The sequence below is a fragment of the Haliaeetus leucocephalus genome, unplaced genomic scaffold (genome assembly GCF_000737465.1).
Source record: "Haliaeetus leucocephalus isolate CR32 unplaced genomic scaffold, Haliaeetus_leucocephalus-4.0 Scaffold784, whole genome shotgun sequence".
In the NCBI taxonomy this organism is placed as follows: domain Eukaryota; kingdom Metazoa; phylum Chordata; class Aves; order Accipitriformes; family Accipitridae; genus Haliaeetus; species Haliaeetus leucocephalus.
This window is the reverse complement of record NW_010973220.1, coordinates 4,419,560-4,438,201: the sequence shown is the minus strand read 5'-3', so window position 1 is coordinate 4,438,201 and position 18,642 is coordinate 4,419,560. Positions and strand designations below refer to the sequence as shown.

General features: G+C 36.1%; 1 protein-coding gene across 1 annotated transcript in view; it reads right to left on the bottom strand.

The window, feature by feature from the left end:
• Positions 1-18,642, bottom strand: part of GPC5 (glypican 5) — a 713,875-nt gene that overhangs the window by 375,807 nt on the left and 319,426 nt on the right.

Below are 18,642 nucleotides of genomic sequence, written 5' to 3'. Positions count from 1 at the left end.
CCCGCCCCCCCCCGCGGGCTGGGGGGACACAGCCTGCCGCCTGGTCTCCCCACGGGCTGCAGGGGCATCCCCTCCTTCCTCCCTGCCCTCGGGATCTGCACAGGGGTTCCTCTCCCATCCCGATCCCCCGACTCCCGGCAGGTTTCCCCTCTGGAATCTGTTCTCCCAGAGGCGGGTCCGGCTCCCAGCCGGGGAAGCTTCCAGCAGCTTCCAGCAGCAGGCGGCCCTGCAGGGCCTCCTCCCCCGCTACCAAAACCCCGCCACACAAACCCAAAACAGCCCCATATACAGAACTTCAGCTAAGCCAGAACCCATGCAGTCCCTTAGATGTGATGACTTATCAGAAAAAAGAAAAAACGGATATTATCATATACAACTCTATCTTTCTTTCTCTGTCACACTCTTTCTCTCCCAGTATAGCTAGCTCTTCTGAACATATTGCTAGTTCTTCTTCCTTTTTATGGAGTTTCAAACGATGCTGTCTAGAATAAATATTGTAATTCTGTTTCTAGTTATTTGCAAAGTAAATGGTGTTTAGTCATTGGCAGAGATGATTTGGCCTGACATTTTCAAAATGGGTTTATTGCACTTTTTATACTAAAACCGGACCACATCTAATCTCAAATATGCAAGGGCCCATGATTGTGCCAGTAGTTATGATCACAGAGCCTATATACTGCAGTCTACTCTGTGCTTTCTGTAGTTATTATTTATCACCCATTTCTCAGAGAAATGACATCCCCAAAGCAGAAGGTTCTCTTCACCAGGATCCTGTATGTAACCTGTATGTACGAATTCAATAAAAATCTTAAACAGACACAATACATAAAAACTCATTCTGTCAAAAACTTTGAAGCTGTAGATGGCAAGGAACTGATAAATATTTGCTGCTTTTTACAAAGTTGACAAAACTTCTGCACTGGAATTTAATCACCACTAACAGATGATTTTTTTGTTTGCTTGTGACTAGTGCCTGTAAATAAATGTAATTAAAAGTCATATAGAAAGACACTATGTCACTATAGTGCTTACAGATATGCCTATCATCAGTCACATGTGTGAAACAAAGATACTGGCCATTCTATGAAGTGAAAGCACTTAGGTTTTCAAATAACTCTTTAAAAATTGTTATCTGTTCTTTATAAATAATTGTACTAATTATATCTCTGAGTTATGATTACTGAGCTTTTTAAAACTCAACTTAGATGGGACAGTTTGATTTCATACTGGGTAGCTTCAAGGTGTATGGCTGGTTTTATTCAGCACAGAATAAAATCTACAGGTTCAATTCTATAAATGACAGTGATGCCTTGAACAAAGGCAGAAGAAGGAAAATTTTACTGTATCGCTGTACTAATGAACTTTTGCTTGCTTGAAAACTTCAAAATTTTGGTATGTACTAATTAGACAAGAAAAACCTTGACCTTTGTCAATGGTATGCGCTAAAGGCACCAACAGACAGGAGGCCTTGGGCCTGATGTGCCTTGCGCCCTGATGATAAGCTTTGAGTTCTGCTGAGTTTTTGTAATTAAAACTTGCCAAGGCCAGTTAACTAGGAGAAAGAGATGACCCACTGCTCATGACCAAAGGGTGGACACTATGTAAATGATAATATGAATATGTATGACTGGAATAATATAAATTTCTGCTTGTTGTAGGTAACAGTGTGCACCATAGGTGGAGCGATCCCCCATGAACCCAGCGCTGCAATAAAGAATGGCTGCTTTCTAAAACTCCAAAATCGAGTCTTAGAGAGTTTCTTTGTCTGGCTTTTTCGGTAACAACACCAAGCTTAGCTATTTCATAATTAGTATCAGAACAGGTTGATTTTGATTTAGTGTGCCTTGTTTTCATCTGCTTTTCAAATACATGGGGAAAACGAGAAATTATTTCTTTTTGCACAACTGACAGAAACATGAATTTCCCTGATAGTGGTGGTGCAATGTCAAACCTGAAATTCCTTTTAGGTCATACTGAGACCAAACACAAAGTGCGATAAAACTCTGATTTAAATGGAAGAAAATACCATATGTTTTTTCTTGCCTATGGGAAGAGTTAATCATGTCACAAGTGCAAGTATATACTGAAATGGCTTTAGGATACCAGGTGACAAAGTAGATTCATACAAAGGACTGCAGAACCAACAAACAAACCCCAATTTCTTCTGTGTCATTATTAAAATTATTATAATTTTATTATAAAAAAAAAACAGGCATTCATAACTATTCACCTTATTTTTTCCTTTCCTGGTTTTTGAGATCTTATGGCAGCTTTAGGGAGGCAACTAAAGCCTGGGGCTTCCCAGTGCCCGTGGCTGCCCTGCTCAGGGCTGGGGTGTTGGGACAGGTCCTGGCACCCCACGGGGGACCCTGCCACTCCCAGCAGCTGGTCCACACTGACAGAAACCTTTTTTTCTGGGCGTGGGGATGAGGGTTTAGTCAGCTGAATTTATTCTCTCCGCAGCCCTGCGATCATTAGCTCCAGAGCCAGGGAAACAGGAGGGCACACAGGCAGGGTCACGGTGCTGCTCTGACAGCCTTTCAGCTTCTCTTCCTCTGAGACTCAAAATAAGAAAGGTACAAGATACATCTGAGCTAACAGTTTGTTCCTATGAAAGAAAGAAGATTTAGGAAGCCCTGCTCCCACCCCGTCCCTTCCTCTCTGCCTCTGGCCATGTGCTCCACCTACTTGCTGTTGATTTTGCAGCTCACTGTGTGCCTACACAAATTGATATAATTGTCTATTCAGTAAAACACAAGAGGAAAGGAGGTGAAATTAATATAGACCTTGTAGATTTTCACACTGATACCAGTATCACAAACACTGTAATCATCATCATCATCTTGCACTGCTACTAAAAGATGCCGTCTTGCCTCTGCCTTGTCCCTGACTTTACCACTTTTTTTGCCCTCACAGACCTTGTGCAGCCAGGCAGGGAGGTGAATCTGAAAATTAACTACTGCTAAAAGAAACCTTCCAAATATGTCAGTTTTAATTTGCATCAGTTGCCTGATCCAGTTCACCACGTGGTCAGATGAATGTACCTGCAGATGCAAAAGGTGCAGCTGCGCTGGGCAGGGGAGAGGAAAAATTGTTTCTTTCGGAAGCCGTCTCACTTGATACCAATTTAAATTGACAGCCCAATGAAAGGTGGGGTAAGAAAGCACTAGTCACGTATTTTTAAATAGTAATTAGTAAGGATACGTATCCAAGAGGTATAGGAAAATGTGGTTAGACATTGGCATCTCATTACAAGCCTGAAGAAGAGCCAAATACAAATTTCAACTGTGAAAATCTGTGCAGTCTACTGAAAATGATATGAAATTTAATCGCAGTGGTATCAATCACAGTGATACTAATAAGCTCAAGTGTGTGTTGCTTATTTTATTGACTAAGCTTGTAACAGAGACTGTTATGGACACTGGAAGACCTCTAAGCTCTATTGACAAGATAATACTTGTAATGATGGCGGAAGGCAGACACAACTTTTTATCCTCTGCTGACTGCTTTTGCTCGGGTTTTTTGAATGCTGGACCTTGTTAATAACAGCAATAACAAGATGTTTAGAATACTACCCTCCTTCCTGCTCTTTTATGATAAAATTAGATTTTCCACAGATGACTTCAGCAAGATTTTTTTGTAAAATATAAACAAAAAGCTCTCAAATCCCTTCTTAAACTGATTTCTTCCAGAAGTTCTCTCAAAGATCTTTTCATCCAACATACCAACACCAAATACGTTTTTGCATCCTTCCAAGTATACCTTCTTGTATGGTGAAATGTCTATCAGCAGGCATTGCCTTCAAACAGTTCACACACAGCTCTCATCTGAAGTCAGTGCATGTGCTGCTGTGCAGACAAGTCCAATGAATCAGATCTTCAGAGAGTAACTTCTTTGAATAAGAAGTTTACTTGTGAAACAAATTTTATGTGGAAATAAGTATGATAGAGCTGAGTAACATTTTTAATGTGGGGTGATTTGGAAATTAAGTGAAAATGCTTTAAAAACTGCTAAATTAAAAAAAAAACTGAAAAAAAGTATGCAGAGTTCTTTGAAATCTATTGTATGGAAAAACTGGAATCGTCCACAAAATTTTGAGTTGTCTGTGGGTTTAATTAGAATTAATAAAATTAACTAAAACTGTAAAATAAAAGTCACTTCAAACTGAGAAATTAGAACCTTTAATTTTGAAACTATCAAACTATTTTTACTCCTTTTTTTTCAAAATCATAAGTTTGGTCAAATTCATAAATATTCACAAAACTGACTTTCATGTTTTCATATTTTGTCAGAACAAGTTTGCAACAAAAAATGCACTCACTTTTAATACTCTGTTGTATTAGAGTATTTAATACTCAATGTTATTAGGTACAAATCACAATCTTGTACACCCCAATAATCCGTGGACAAAATAAAGTCAGTAAAATGGAAATGTAAAGTATTACTGTGAACAGTACACCAAATGATGAACTATTTTGTATAACCAAAAGTGAATCAGTTTATCTCCATAAAGCACAAAATTATACTGAGTGTGGTAACTGACTGGACACTTGGAGACAGAAAATAAAACAGAGAATGACCTTATACAGATTGTGTTTCAATTTCAGGCATTTTCAGATAGGCTTGGTTAAAAATAGAGGCAATTTTTGTGAAGTTCTTCTTCAGTTCTATCTGAAGAAGATAATCATAAAATATTACATAATATAAACAAAAGACACAATTTCTGTTTTATGAAGTCTCATTTCAGAGCATTCAATATGTTAGTATTGTATTTAGCAACAAATTCCATCTCCTAACTTCTGATAATGATGTCAAGTGAAGAAAAAGACAATAAATGACAGAAGTTCCCAGCTGTCGCCTAAACTTCAAAGCACAGTATTAAACATACTGTGTATTTTAGATCATAAAAAACTTTGCAGTAAAATCATGCACTCACATACTTAGAAACACTGGAAACCAGAAATTTCTACTAAGCTTTTATTAAATTCCTTACCAACAATGAAGAAAAAAACCAACCAACCAACACTTTAAAGAGAAATAAGGCAGTCCCTGTGTTCATCCATATATTTGTGCACACATTGCTTTTTTATGTTTGAACACATGTGGATAAAAACTAAAACAAAATGATCAAAGCTTTCTCAAATTAGGATGCCTTAGTTAAATATTTTCCCTATTCTGTGCAGAGCTGCAAGGCAGGCTCCATGCTGTTAAAGCCACCTATTCATACCATTGGAGTATAAGCTTGCACTAACACTTCTGTATAACATAAAGCTGTATGATTTGTATTATTTAATTAACAATAAGGAAGACAAGCATCAGAAGATCTAATAAGTATGTTTCCTGAAATGACAGAAACTTTCAGTCAATCGTAGGAAACCCAGTCCACTTCCAGCTGCTGGATAACGGATTTTTGTTTTTAATGATTTAATAGTGCTACTCTCCTCAGAGTTTTAGGGAAGAAAACATTCACTTCTAATATGGCATTGGGGTCCTGGGGAGGGTGGAATGGATGCTCTGTGAGATCCTTCTAACCCAGGCATCTGTTGTGTGGTTGTGGACTGGGGGCATCAGAACTCAGTGATCTGCATGACACCTTCCTAGCCTATATTTTCACACAGAAACAATAATTATAGTTGTGTAGTCAAAGATTAGGCAAATATCATGTAATTAATAATACAGAAGTTTCTGTTACTGCCAAAAAGATGCAATTTTTGTAAACTTGGCTATCAACAGGGAATGGAGTAGAGTTCACATATGAAAGACCTGTAACACTTCAAATGAGTACATACGGGAGAGATTTACTTGCAAATAAAGAAGTTATACATCTGTTCTGGCATTCAGTCTTTGTGTAATATATATGGGACATAGAAATTTTAGAAGTTTATCAAAAGAAATGAAATCAAACATCTCACAACAGATCATTTCCATCAACTTCTCCCTTCTAATTGACCTTTTACTACCACAAAGCGTTAGTGTAAAAGTTTGTAAAAACACTGAACCACATATTTTGCATTATGGTTTCTGGAACACTGAAAATGAGATTAGAAGAGAGCGATGTTGAATTATTTAAGTTGAAAGACAGTTTTAATCTACATTAGTGTACAAAAATGATTTCTACCAGAGACTTATTCATAATGAACAAAATGGTACACATAGTTCAGTGTGAATGGACATAGCAATTAAAATGTTATAGCAGTGTCATTGGGGAATCACAGTCCTTCTGATGAAGTAGTTGGAGCTATTTATATCAGATAAGCTTTATTTGGAAAACGCTGTAATTTGATTGTGCTATATCAAAGTAGGTTACAGAAGTTAACTGATACATTTACTTACAAAGCTCTTAGTTAAACCCTGCCAATTTAATAGGCAGATTTTCCTGACTTCATTGACTCTACACAAGGGGAACTACAGTGATGTAAATGGCATTTACAGGTGTGGTCACATGTCTACACTTAAAAATAGGAACACTAGGCTTAAGTGCTAAATAGTATATAGCACTTATTTGATTACTAGCCATTAATAGTGATTTATTTTAAGTAAGTTTTATTTTTGTAGTGCCAAACTTCAGACCAATATTTCAACTCTCTTTTAAAAAAGTAGAAAAAAAGGAAAACCTAGAGAAGTACCTAGCAATTGAGGATGTGACTTTTCAGGATGAAAGCTAGTTACTTATGGCATAATTTTAAATGACCTCCTATAACCCATAGCCTTCAGATCTGTTCTACAATATCAGCCTATACATATGAAAAATGTAAAATTCCTTAATCACAAAGAAGCTAAAAGCAGGATGACATTATAGAGCAGCAATTAGTTTGCTGGGGGCCAGAGAGAAATGTCACAGTTAAGCTTCTGAATTCTTACTCTTGTCTCCTTGCTAATTATTTTCTAACTTCACTACAGTGCTGTGCTCTACTCTTGCAGGTTTCCTAGTGGCTTAAATTCAGTTTAAATTACTACATGCTGGTACTCGTAATCACCATGGGCTTCGCATCTGTGTTGAGATGGAAAATAGAGGCCATCATGGAGAAGGCCAAGGAGGTAAAAGCTAGCCTGTAAGATGCTTCATAGGCCAAACAGACCTTACACTTCAGCTGTATGTTGGAGGATAAACTGACACTTATTTCTACTGCAGAATTCTCCCATCTGGTGTCTTGATTGAAGTCTCTGGAAAATAAAAACAACAAAACCCCCACCATAGAAACCTCAGTTTGCTTGTTAGGTCACAAAATGTTTTTGCCTCCCTTTAAATGATAGTAAACCACTAATAAATCATAACAAAACAATTCCCTTAAAAACAATTTGTGCAGTGAAGCAGTTAGCTACAACAACCCCTTAGCTAAAGACAGCTGGGACTCAGACTCCACAGTTTTAATTAATAAATTAGCAAATGTCATGTAAAATATATTAAAAAGATATTTCACAAATTAAAGTAATTGCATTTATTCAGAGGTAAAAGAGAGATTTTTTCCAAGTTAGCACACTAAAGAGTTTATCAAAACCTAACAGTGTTAGACAACATGAAAAATAATGTGTCCCATTCACTTGCAGGAAGGAACTACTTGCACAAAAGTATACGTAGGAAGAAATATAAGGAAGAAATAAACATAGCATAGAGGCGCTCTTAAAACACATCTTGTGATTTTGTGCTCACTAATGAAGGTGTGCAATTTTGTAACTGGATAATACATTTTCACAAAATGTGTTTTGCTTCCCTAGTTCTGGCTACATCTATAGGTGGCCTTTAACAACAGCTTTTTTTTTTTTTTTTTCACTGACTTGCTGTGTAACAAAAAAATTTGGGCTCTCATTCCTGTGCAATGCATATATCACTTGCTGCTACCAATGGCTTGTGAAACTGAACATTTAAAGGAGTTTTTGCCATCACTTCCACCATTCAACATGCTGCAGCTGTAGATCAACAGCAAAATTGCACTCCTTTGCATTGTCCTAAAGTAAAATGAAACCGTGAGTTTATCAGTAAAAGGCAGAAACCTAGTTTTATTTTAGATTTTAATATTTTAAATTTATTGACGTAATCTGAAAGGAAACTGGGGGGAGAAATCCACAAGTTCCTAAGTATAAAATATGTATTTTAAGGATCTGAGTGGTAGTTTCTGCAGAAGACCTCAAGGCGTGCTCCTACAAACAGACCTGAAATCACCATTATCAATTCCTGAAGGTAAACGAGGCTGGGGAAGGAAGTATAACTCCCTTCTTCATGACCAGAGGGAACAAAGAGTCTATTTTTTAAAAAAAGACATTTATACAATGTGCAAGGTCCCTCTTTTGCTCTCAGAATTGGCAACTTCATGCTTTTTGTTTTGGTTTTTTTCTCTATGAATTGTAGCAGTCCCTGTAAACTCAAAGACAGAATGATATGCCTATAAATCTATCTCATAGAAATGTCAATGAATCACACCCTATCTTCTAACAATGCATGTTTTGACCTCAGGATATTTCAGTTTTCTGCAGAGAACTCTTCTACACAGCAAGCTTCTTTTAGAGGCCTCAGCATACGAGTAGAATTTCTAGCAGAAGCCTATTTTTTTTCTCTTAAAGACTGTGATACTGTGGAAGAAAAAATACAACACGTAAAACGCATTTCAGACTTGTGGATAACTGAGTGCTGTGTTTCCTTGTCTTTAAAGTTCAGTCTAATAAAATAAAAAAACAACCCACTTTAAAAGGAAATCAGCTTCTATTAGATTACAAAGAAAAAAAATTAGTCTTGGGACTTAAGATTTACACAAGAAGCATAACAGTGCATAGTTTAAAAGGTCTTTATTACAATTCTTGATTGCCAGAGGAGACACAGGGTCAGTGATCTTCAACCTTCAGTTATTCATTAACAGCAACATAAAACACACTCTGAAGTACCACCTTGCAATTAGATAATAATCTGCTTCTGTTTGTTTTGACACTCAGAAAAATAAATACAACTGTTATTGAAAACATACACAATAGGCAGGCTCTTTCTAAAGCATACTCTGAACTCTTATTGGTGTTATTAAAATTGATAACAAAGTTATCAAAGTTCACTAAGAAGAAAACCATACCGCAGTGCAGAAAGTGGCCTAGCTATCTATGAAACATTACAGAAAGTGGCAGAGACCAGTCTGGTAGGAAACACTACGAAACACAGACTTTTATTTTCACCATGTTTTAATTGCATCTGTGCCCCTTTCAAGTGGTGGTATTAAAAAGGCTTATTCTACAGCATCCCACGGTATATAACAGGTATTCTTAAGAATGCTAACTTACCGTCTGTGTGGTAAGTTTGATATTTCCAGCTTCCTTTAATCACAAACTCAGATACAAGTATAATGCAGAAACCTCAACCAACCATTTAGCACCCAGTCTTTGCAATAAATACCAAAGGAAGGTACAAAGAGATGAAACAAAGTCAGATTTTAAATTCAAATTTTTTTCCAAAGGTAGACCTCAAATATCAAAACTGGAAATGTATTATGTTTCAGACCTAAAAATAAAATACATACTCTGTAAAGTTCCTGCCTCAAAGAGCATAAAATATTGTGTATGCAAAAAGGAAATGAATAGAAAAAAGAACTACGATCTACATTTCAAAAATCCTAAATTTAGACCCAGTGAGATTCTGTAAGCAGCGAAACATTTACTAGACTAGGACAATAATGGGGGAGTACTCACGTCAGTAAGTACAAATGAAAAATCAATCATCCTGGCCTAGATGCCAGATCCATAGTCTTAAGCATTGGTGTACTGAATTCCATGACTGCTACCTAGTTATGCATTAGACTCTCAGTTTACTGCAGAGGTTGGCAATCACCAAAGACATCCTGTGCCACAGAAATCAGCCACAGAGAAAAGGTGAAGAAAGGTCTATCTAAAGTGATATCTTTTTGTGGGGTCCAGGTACTTCGACATGCGTTGTTTTAAGCATTGCTATCAGAATAGCATATCGTAGCATTTACTGTGAGGATCCGGCCCATTCAAAATCTATATAGTTTTAGAATACATTAAAAAAGAACTACATTTAGGCATGGATTGAGGAGGAAAATGCCTGGATTTAGGTGTCTAAACTGTAGCTAAGTTACATTTAGTGTCTTTGGGCCTTTGTCAATGTGAATTTTAACTTTGGTAACCCGTGTTTCCTGAATTTCAAACAAATAATTCAACCATTAAACCCTCACCTTTTTGTATAAAGCCTTAACTTTGTAGATAATGAATGCGCATGATGTTAATGTCTTTGATGTTCATGATTCCTTAAAAGCTGTATAATTTCATTCTCTATGCATATAAGCATATATCATCTAACAATCCCCTCTCTAGCAGAGAAGTATTGGGTTTTTTTTCAGGTAGAACCAGCATGGCTTGTTCCAAGGAAAAAACGGCCACCCCTGTAACTTACTGAGATGTCTCATCAGTTCATTAATTGACTTGGGTGAGGGAAGGCAGAGAACAGGAGAAGGTTCACCATAAATGGTTCCATTAGTATTTGTAGCACTGCCATTAACACTTCTTTTACAAGAAGAATGTGTTCCTCCCCTCAGATCTATTCATAACCAATGAGTCAGAACCATGCAATAGGTTTGTGGGATCACTAAATGAATTCAGCATAATAAATAAGCCAACTGTACAAAACTTGCAGTAGACCCCAGAGCACACCAAAAAAACCACAACATCCCAAAGCCAAGCACACAATAGAGGTGGCAATTTGAGGTGGTGGTTTGTATTTTGTAAAACTTTACCAGCAGATCACAGTTTTAACAAATGCATTGGGCTGAATACATTTCTTCGTCAGCAATTTTTCCTCTAATGGCTGTATGTTTTCTTGCTGCCCAGGGAAAAAAAAAATGGAAGAAAATCTTTATTTTTAAAAAAAATTGTGTAAAGATACCACCTCACAAAAGAAAGCAATGCTTAGGGATTACCCAAATTACTTTAACTGTGTGCTGATTACCTTATAAGCTTATATCTTCTTCTCATACTATGTTCATATAATTATACCTAAAAAATAAAAACAAAAAAGATGCACTAATTCAGAGAATCACACGGTCAGTTGTAATTGTTGGGAATAAATTTCCTGTGTACTTGGAAGAGAAATTAAAATAAATGTGAAGAAATCATTTAACTCTATTGCATTTAATTAGATGTCAGCAGATCTCCTTAGCAATTTTGAACTATTATTCAACTCTGGATGGGGAGAAAAAAAAACAAAAAACAAACAACAAAAAACCAGCAATGATTATTTCCTAACATTCAAAGGTAAAGCAAGTGTGTGTTGCCTGGGCATTCAAGATTCAGCTGATTCTGGTTTTGTACATGGAAGAAAACCTGAGTTTTCCTTCTTTGAGATACAGGGACGTCTGGGCTGTTTAAAATTCAATGTTTACTCATAAGGAAAAGGAAAAGAACAATCTTTTTTTCAAGAAAATTATTTTTTAAATTATGGTTAAAATATACAACTGTTCTTTGGGTAAACATGTAGAGACAGAAGGGCATTTAGTATTTAATATTTAGTATTATTATTAATGGTTAAAAATTGTCTTTCTATATGCAAGTACTTTTTTTTTTTAACAATGCATAATATGTTCGTATGTTCTAAAAATAATTGTTACCAAATAGTCAGAAGAGCAAGCCTTTTTTTCTATAATTTAGTATAGAACTAGCTGCATATGTCTCCTTTAGAGTTTGGAAATACTTCACATTTTGATCGAAAACCACAAAGAATATTACCATTGTTTGAAAAATTTATTGAAAATTTGAATCAGCTAATTTAATTAATGTAGGAAGGATGTAAGATTTTTAAAGTATTATGTGTTTGAGTGTATAACTATTAAACTAAGCTTCTTTGCTACAAGGGCATATTACTGGCTCATGTTCAACTTGGTCAAATGAGTCAAAGCAGAAATCTATTTTTCTTTTTTTTTAGGTATTCACAAAATCTAAGTAAGAGAGTCTACACGACAGGGCAAGTAGATTCTCTGCTCCATGGTGCTCCTGGGAGTTTTGTTCCCAAAGTCAGTGCTTTAGAAGACACTGGGCTACACAGCTTTCTCCTACATATCTGGGTTTCCTTTCAAAAGAAGACTAGGGTAATGTTCAAAAGACCAGGACTGTAAGGAGCACGAGTAAATCTGTAGAGCAAATCAAGATCAAGAAATATCTCAATCTTTCTTCTCCCACATAAACCAAAGAAAACAACTGAATTTTGTAATTATTATTAAATTTGTCTCTTAGGTTGATCTTGCAGTTAGTTATGCTGGGACCTTAAATGGGTAAAATGCAGGAAAGGACGGACAGTTTTAAGTGCTTTCTAATAACTTCAAAGAATGCCTTTTCTTTAAGCAGTGGAGAGGTTTATTACTCTTGTGATGCCTAATCTTGGAACTTTCAAAGGCAGTTTCACCTCCACTGATCTTTTAAGACTTTACCAAAAGCCACACAATGACTAGGACTAGCAGCAAATAATCTGATTTGTTCCTTATACTTCCTAAAAAATTAAGGTAAAATTGATTTAAACTGCTGAAACAGGAAACAATTCCATCATGTAAAACTGTAGTTAGACAGGATTAAACTCCCTCAATTTCAGATCCTATAGCTATTCCATAATCCTGATATTTTAACACTTTAGTCATATAGTCAAGGATTTACATATTTAGTAACTTAGCTCTATGACAAATATTTCATATTAGCCCCACTCAGGATCTGTGTTGGTAACAACTTTTTTTTCACCAATACTTCATAGAAAATTTTTCAACTGTATCAAATGGTTATTAAATAGCTGATGACTTTATTGACTAGTGAATTCAGTAGGCACAAGATCAGACCATATTTAATTTCCCTGGTTAAAAGGAGAGTTTCAAGAAAGTAAAATCATTTTCTGGGCTGAGAAAATTTTACTGGAGAATTATGACTTATAAATAAGATAGCAAGCAAAACTCAGTTTTTTATGTGTTCTTTTCTATCTACTTAAATTTTCAGTGAGTAAGTTGGAAATATGAACATTTTGCTTGTGAAATAAAACGTCACTATCTTCAAGATGATAAAGAATTCCAAATATAAAAATTCATGATGCAGAATAGAAACCAAAATATAACGTCACAAATATATGATGCTTCCTCTTGTCTCATACATAGAGGTGAAAATCAGTAATAAATTATGGGAGATATATCAGCTTTTCTGCATTATAGGAGCTATAGTTCTGTATTTATGTCAGACATCATGTCCTCTAAATTAAATAAGTAATCATTCTCAGTGAGATATCAGTGGTACCCAGTCAGCAGGTTATTTCTGCCCTTACTTCCTCACCCTAAAAGGAATTACTATAAGGGAAAAGAGAACGTATTTATCCAGAAAAAGGATGGAATGCAAGGAGGAACTTGAAAATGTGGAGACTAGTGCAAGGTGATCACCATGATGACAACAAGCCAGTAAATATATTTGTTGCATATTACAATTCATGATTTTTTTTACATGTTTTACAGCTAACTATCTTTTGCAGACTATATAGTCCAAGAATGCAAGTTCTATTTTTAATGTAAAATAATATGACATTATTAAGTTATTCTAATGTAAATTCCACATAAGTTCCAGATAGTTTTATTCTTAGGAATTTTCTTCTGAAATACATAATTGTCTTCTAAAATGCATTAAATTTTTCATATAAAATGTCAATATATATTAGAGGAGGCTTTTTAATACTGTTCCAATTTATAACAAACCACAGTCTCCTATGAAGATCTATGTGTTGGGAATAATGACACTACAGTATGATATACACGGAGTTTAGCAGTGCTGGTTCTTTAGTCATGAAGAGATACAACTCTTGCAGTCAGACTTTTTTGAGAACTTCATTATCTTCACCATGAAGTTATTCTTAATGTGTAATATGAACCTTCCTCATAGGAATCACAGCTTATTATTCCTTGTCTTATCCATCATGGCAATCAAGAACAAATATTTTCCTACCTCTTTACAATAATCTTTTTACAGACCTGCAAATTCTTATATTTCTCCTTCACCTTCTTTTCATTTGTAGACCAAACAGCCCCACTTCTTTCTTCCATTGTATGTTAATGAACAGAGTACTGCTTTTGAGACACACTTTACAGTCATAATATTGTTGCGACGCTCCAGCAGAGGACTTCACAGTATTCATCTGAGAGTCTGAGCTAGAAATCCTTTGCGTAAATTCAGAATGCTGAGGGGCAACAGAATCTATGTAAATAGGAACTTTTGATTTTCCCCTTGCTATTTCTGCAACATATGCCCTATATGTTGTTGTATAGTTAAGAAGTCTTTGTAAAGGCAGTGTGCATCAAGATGGAACTTCATATATACTACAAGTATACTACAAGCAAAAGAGCAAAAGACAATATATTAATGTTTATGAGACTATTTACTTAGAACTACCATAGTAAAATTAAAGTCATCTCTGAAGGATGTCCTAGACTAATTTTTAGTGTTTGGTAAGTTTGTATGGGATTTCAAGACAAACAGAAATTCTACGCCGTTAATACAAATTACTTCTCTGAGTAGGTAACAGTAAGTCCAATAACAGAACTCTATAAGCTACAGATTGTCTAACAAGCCAGCCCCTGTCTTTTCTAAATATCTACATCTCTGTTTTTGCTTTTTGATTAACTGTGATTGTAATGAACCAGTGAGCCATAAAAAGCCTTTTTTTTTCCTGTGGAGATGAACATAGGCATGAATTTATCACTATAGTTATCTACATAGAGTCATATGAAAAATACTGAATTGGAACTTGAAAGAGGAAGTCTGTTGTTTCTCGTTGACAGCAGTAAAATGTTTCCAAGTAGGTATAAATGTTTGTTGACACCTATAATTACTGATTTGAATCTTGGCAAATAAAGAATACTATGTAATATGTAAAAGTTATCCATGAAAAACAATTTTCTAAATACCTTACAGAATAATTTTTCTAGAAGTGTCCATTAAGAGTGTAAAGATTTTCCATTTTTATATTTTGGCCAAACTGAGGAAGGTAGAAAACCTTTCATTATGACATGACTCGTGCTGTTGAGATCTTATAATGTATTCTGTTTTGTCAGAAGTAAAGACAAGATGAAATATGCCTTGACAAGTTGTACACACACCAATGCCACAAAAGCCTAGCTTACATGGCTTTCTGAAAGCTGAATAGGGTTATTTACTGTAGGCATATAAACTCTCACACGAATCTCACTCCTATTCAAATAAGAGCCAAGAAAGTTCAGGGAATTCTCCACTCATAACAACTTTGGAGAAGCAGCAAGAAATCCTGCCAATTTTGGTCATGTTACAATTGCTGCAAAACTCTTGGCCCAGACACAAGCCTTCACTCAAAGACAAGCTGTAATGAAACATTACATGGCTCTCCAAAGAAATAGGAAAAATTGGGAAAAGTATTAAATCTATTTAAGAAATAAAATTTATATAATGTAAACATAGAAAAATTTATATACAGATTTTGTATAGTTTTATGTAAATTATATATTATTTCCTTTACTTATTAATAAACTTTTGTTTAGTAAATTTAACAACTTAGCTTTTAAGGGAGAAATTTATCTCATTGCATGTTAGATACTAACAAGTGTTTAATTTTGGCTGCTTGCAGAGGTTTCACAGAATTGTTCAGGAAGAGGCCTCTGGGAATGTCCCCCCATGCTAAAAGTAGGGTCAGCTAGGCCAGGTTGCTCAGTTCCTTACCCAGTTAGGTTTTGAATACTTCCAAGGGTACCAACCCACCTTAGGAAAAATACCAAGGCTACCAATCCATAGCCTTTCTGGACAGTCTGTTACAGTGTTCAACAATTCTCACAGCAAAAAACTTTTTTTCTTATGTTTAAATAAAACTTCCCGTATTTGACTTTGTGCACATTGCCTATTGTTCGGTCACTAAGTATCACTAAGAGTCTGACTTTTTAGTACCCCACATCAAGTATCTGTAACATACTGAGAAGATCTCCCTGGGCCTTGTCTTCTCCAAGCTGAACAGTCCCACCTCGCTCATCTTCTATTCATATGACAGATTTTCCAATCCCTTCATCACCTTCATGGTCTTCTGCTCTGGACTTGCTCTGGTATGTCCATATTTCTCTTGTTCTGGAGAGTCCAGAAGTGGACATAGGACCCAGGACTCCAGATGTGGTGCCACCCGTGCTGTCTAGATGGGAAGGATCACCTTCCTTCACCTGCTGGCAATGCTCTTCCTAACGCAGCCCAGGAGGCATTTTGGCCTTTGCTGAAAGGGCACATTGTTGGCTTATCTTCAACTTGTGTCCACCAACATGCTGAGGTCCTTTTTTGCCTATCATCTGCTTTCCAGAAGGCCTTCCCCCAGCATGCACTGGTGTATGGGGTTATTCTTCACCAGGTGAAGGAATTTGTTTTTCCCCTTGTTGAACTTCTTGAGGGCCCTGTCAGTCCATTTCTCCAGCCTCTCGAGGTCCTCCTGAATGGCAGCACAAACATCCAGTGTATCAGCCATGCCTCCTAGTATTTTTTCATTTTCTCAGTTGAAAAAAGAAGGCTCCTCCAAAGGCAGTTCACCATATCTATACTAGAACAAAATGAATAGTCTCCTGAGGATGCCTGTCTCTCACCACTAATTACTGCTGTGCCTAGATGACTAGCCTGTACTATACACAGAAATTTCCAACTGGCAAACTTAGGCAAGGTGAATTTATTCTGAGTGCTTACATTATGTGTCAAAATAAAGAACTATGGGAAATCCAAAAGTGTATAGTTAGCTCATCAGAAATATGCTACACTTGTCTCAAACTTTCCCTTTTTAGTAGTGGAAGTTTTGGATTCAATTCTAGTATAACATTTGTCACATATAACATATTAATGTTTCATACAGTAAAAAAAGAAGCAAAAATCCTCCCATTCTTATTTACCTGGTGTGGCATTTGTATATCAATTCAATAATCCAATTTAACTTCTTTTAAATTTCATTAACCTGCCAGCAAACAAATACTTATTTACTGTAATTTTGTTTATTAAGGATGTCCAAAGGAAAATAAGCAGATGTGTCCACAGTGTAAAACTTATGTTTGTCATTTAGCTGGACAGAATGAATGATCTTCAAGACATGAGGAAAATGCATATGCCATAGGCATAGATAGTATTTATTACATATTTCCACAAGCAAACAAGTTTTTCTGTTTAGATATCTGGATAACACGTACACAAATAAAATCAGAGTTTTGGCCTTACCACCTCTGACACATTCTGTTTGATTATGATGTTTTTCTAGTGTTCATAACTTTGGCAAATGTTAATCCTTCAGGCTAAAAATCCGCAGACTAGAATTGATATTGTCAATGTAAATCATAAAAAATGCCCAAGTTCAATCTCAGACTATCACAATAAGTCTTACAAATCATCAGGTATTTTAAAGTTTAAATCATGAATACTTAACTGCCTTCTAATTTTCAGTTAACTGTACTTGTACCACATCAGAATGAATAATGTAGTATTTTCTTCTGCACTTCCCTACCAATTCATTTTGCAGTTTCTTCATTGATATATAAAATGCTACATTTTGTACAGCATCACACCTTCTCCTGGCCTTTCTTTATACTTCCCCTCTTTCCACAGCTGAGGATGTCCTCATTTTCCCATTGTATAAATGACACCTTGGTGTGCAAGGACAGAAAAAAGGAAGTTGGCAAGGAAAGAACAGCAAGTATCTGAATCATTTTTCAAATGATGGAAAAGAAGTATACTGCTCCTTTGGGACCTTGCTGCTCCTTCTCTTTCACAAAAAAAAAGAAAAAGAAAAAAAAAGTTTTTCAGCCACTTTGTCTGCATATATCTTTGTCAAAAACCTGCGTGGTTCCTAAAAGATGAGTTTCACTCTACAGGATGTCTGTTCTTTTCTGTGAAGTGAGGTAAAAAAGAAAAAGCTGTTCAACGAGTGTTTACCTCTTGACATTCTAAAGACCATGTTCAAATTTCTAAGATCTGCTGTAGTCTGACGACCAGAATCATTTGAGGCCCTGATCACTTCTAGGTACAGACTGCCCTGAGTAAAATGAAGCTAAAGCATCTCTAGCCTTTGTTGCAGGCATCAGCTGATACGATGCGTCTGCTCTCAGTCCTGCAATGTACTTGCAGCCGTTCAACTGCTGGCTTCCTCTTCCCACACTGCCGTTTCCAAGACCCTGCTTCCCCTCCAGAAATCTAACTCAAACCAGGATTCCTGGCTATAAGCATTCCTCTACTTGCAAGCTCACTCATTAACTGTGAAATCATTTAGCAAAGCTTTGTTCTTAAAAGTATGCAGAGGATAGCCTACTGTCTATTGCTGTCACTTACATAGTTGAGGCTATATGTAGACATAGGGAATCCAACATTGTTAATCTGAGGTGATTTCGAAGGAGATGGCAAATGGAGCTGTTTCTGTTTTCTTTTTCAAAAATAACTATGATACAAAGAAACTTTGTCAAGAACTGAAATGGCAAGAGAAGTCAGACTTAAGATTGCCACCTTAAACGCAAATAACACAGCCTGCCCAAGTGCCATAGTAACAACTGGTGTCTGCAAATACGGGATTTAACGTGCCAATTTGTTTGGATGCAGATGTGGATAAAAAAAATACAGGTAATTTTGCCAGGCTTAGTGGTAAAAGTTACATATAATTTCTCCTCA